This window comes from Orycteropus afer, unplaced genomic scaffold (genome assembly GCF_000298275.1).
Source record: "Orycteropus afer afer isolate SDZICR_OR568_19922 unplaced genomic scaffold, OryAfe1.0 scaffold01018, whole genome shotgun sequence".
NCBI lineage: Eukaryota > Metazoa > Chordata > Mammalia > Tubulidentata > Orycteropodidae > Orycteropus > Orycteropus afer.
Genome location: NW_006922605.1, coordinates 129,098 through 131,917, shown reverse-complemented (window position 1 = coordinate 131,917; position 2,820 = coordinate 129,098). Strand labels below are relative to the sequence as shown.

The 2,820-nt window shown below is 51.1% G+C and overlaps 1 non-coding gene across 1 annotated transcript; it reads left to right on the top strand.

Annotated features, from left to right (window-relative positions):
• Positions 1-2,232: 2,232 nt before the first annotated feature.
• On the top strand, positions 2,233-2,358 carry LOC122151991. The gene has a single exon (XR_006164362.1). It is a non-coding gene; the product is annotated as a U6atac minor spliceosomal RNA (small nuclear RNA).
• The last annotated feature ends 462 nt before the right edge of the window (positions 2,359-2,820 follow it).

The following is a 2,820-nucleotide window of genomic DNA, read 5'->3' as shown; positions in this document are numbered from 1 at the left end:
TGACACACGTCCGGGTGCCATGAGTCAGAATCCAGTGCATGCAAACGAAAGACACAATCCTGCACCAAGAGCCCACAGCCACATGCAGACATCTTCCCCCAGGAACGCGTCCAGCCGGGACCCCAGCAAGCATTGAAAGCCCCGTGGCGTGCAGTTCCTCTCTGACACACGTGGGGGCGCCAGCAATCAGACTCGCTCTGCAATGATTTCCGTTTCCGGGAAGACTACAGCCAACAAAACCCCAGGAGCGCACTTGTATTTTGGTACCATCAGGAAAGCATCGCCTTTGGGCCAGCCTCACTGCCATTTCCGGAGCCAGCTGGAACCCGGAAGCAACACGTCAGAGCGCACGAGGACAACCGGAACAGGAACTCCTTTGCAATGGTTTGCATCGCGGCAGCAGCAACCCGACGGTAGGTCTTCGGCCGTCTTGCTTCCTGATGTATCCTTGCGTGTGGCGCGACCCTCCTGTGTAATAGGTCCGCCTGTTGCTATTGTCTGGGGGGCACTGAGGCAGCGCCCCACTTCATGGCGACCCATGCATGCACAATAGTGCAACAAAATGTTTCCTGATCCTGCGTCAGCCCCAGGACCGGTTGCAGGTGGGGCTGCTGGGATCACCAGGCTGTTTTTTTTTTTAAATAGGCTGAGTTCTGGCGGGATACTGCCAGGCCTTTATTCTGCGTCTTAGTGTGGACGCCTCTGTGCCATGCATCACAGCTGGGACCTCAAACCCCTGTCTCCTGCGCGGAATGTGACCATTCTACCAGGGAGCCTCATGTTACAGGCATAATTATCCCTGTTTTTACCTGAAGGCATGAGCCCCCCACCAGCTGGGTGGAGAGGTGTCTGCTCTGTGCCTGACCAGACACTTGGTCTCGGCAATGTCTCTTCCACCCAGAATCTCAGCCGGGCTCAGTTGCAGTCCTTGGTCCCGCCTCTGGCCACAGCCACATGTTGGTTTCCAGAACTTTCCACAAAAGGGCACCTGGCTACCGTCTGGGACACAGCCTGGGTGCCACTCCAGACATGGCTGGCTGCTTCCCTGCCCCACCTGACCTCAGAGAGTGTTCGCTGCATTAAGGGTGCATTTGGTTTCGGTTGGCGCCCTGGTGGTGCAGTGGTTAAAGTGCTGGGCTGCTGACTGAAAGGTCAGTACTTTGAACCCAGCATCCCGCTCCTCAGGAGGGGGGAGGATAGGTAACAGCGCCGGGGCAAGATGGAGGGTGGGGACAACATGGAGGGTGGGGACAAGATAGAGGGTCGGAAATGGTACATAATACACAGCAAACAGTGATACAGAAGCTCTGGTGGTGCAGTGCCTAAGGCAGCTGACTGCTGACCAGAAGGCTGGCGGTTCAAACCCACCAGCCACTCCTCGGAAGGAAGGTTGGGCAATCTACTTCCATAGTGATACTGCCTTGGAAACCCAAGGAGGGGTCCCTATGAGTCAAATCCAGTCAATGACAGTGAGTTTGGTTTGGGCTTTGCTTCTGTGATGATTGACAGCCGTGGAAACCCTGTGGTGCAGTTCCACTCTGTCCTCTAGGGGCGCTGTGAGTCAGAATGGACTCCAGGCAGTGGGTGTGGTTTGGGCTTTGCTTCTGTGAAGATTGACAGCCTTGGAAACCCTGTGAGCAGTTCCACTCTGTCCTCTAGGGGCGCTGTGGGTCAGAATGGACTCCAGGCAGTGGGTTTGGATTGGGCTTTGCTTCTCTAAAGATAGAAGCTCTGGTGGCGTAGTGCCTAAGGCATCTGACTGCTAACCAGAAGGCTGGCGGTTCAAACCCACCAGCCACTTCTGAGAAGGAGGGTTGGACAATCTACTTCCATAGAGATACTGCCTTGGAAACCCAAGGAGGGGTTGCTATGAGTAGGGCCTGACTCGACAGCACACAACAACAACAATATACAGTGATAGGCATATAATTGTATTCATTGATTTATTTTTTATAACTCTCCACAAGCCAGCCCCAGCTCATGTCAGCGCCACACACGACAGGATCAGACGCTGTGACTCCCAGCATTTTCAGTGGCAATTTTCATAAATAGATTGCCAGGCCTTCCTTCCTCCTCTCTTTCAGTGTGGAAGTTCTGCTGAAATCTTCCCGCCGTGGGTGACTTGCTGGCAGTTGAAATGCTGACGGACATAGCTTCTGTCACTCGCATCAGGCTATGTTCTGTTGGGATCCACAGGGTTTTCACTGGCCAGCTGTCAGAAGTCCATGACCAGTGTTGTATGAAAGAAGAGAAGGTTAGCACTCCCCTTGAGAAGGATGGAGGAGGCCCTTGGGCCTTACAACACGCATACCGTTAAGGCATGGCCACCTACTTTGTGGCATCTAATCATGGTTTTTGCAAACATTTTTAGTAAAGGAGGTAAGAATTTTTTCAAATAGCAAATGTATATTAAAGTTTAAACTTGAAGTGGCCTTCCAAAACGAGATGTCCACATAGGGGATATTGTGAGCTTTGAAGTTAAGGAAAGTTAATAAATAATCGCATGGTTTACATTTGATCAGTTACTATGTATGCAGCGTGATACACATTTTCATAGAATGCAAGGCTTTTGAAAGTAACTCTTTTTTGCTACATAGCTTACAGACTCCTCAAATATACTTGGCGTATTGGTTCTTTCTGCTCTTGTATCAAGAAAAATGTAAATTGAAGAGTATATATATATACTCCTCGGAAGGAAGGTTGGGCAATCCTACTTCCGTAGTGATGACTGCCTTGGAAACCCAAGGAGGAGTCGCTATGAGTCGGGGTCGACTCGACGGCAAATAACAACAACATATATATATATATGTGTGTGTGTGT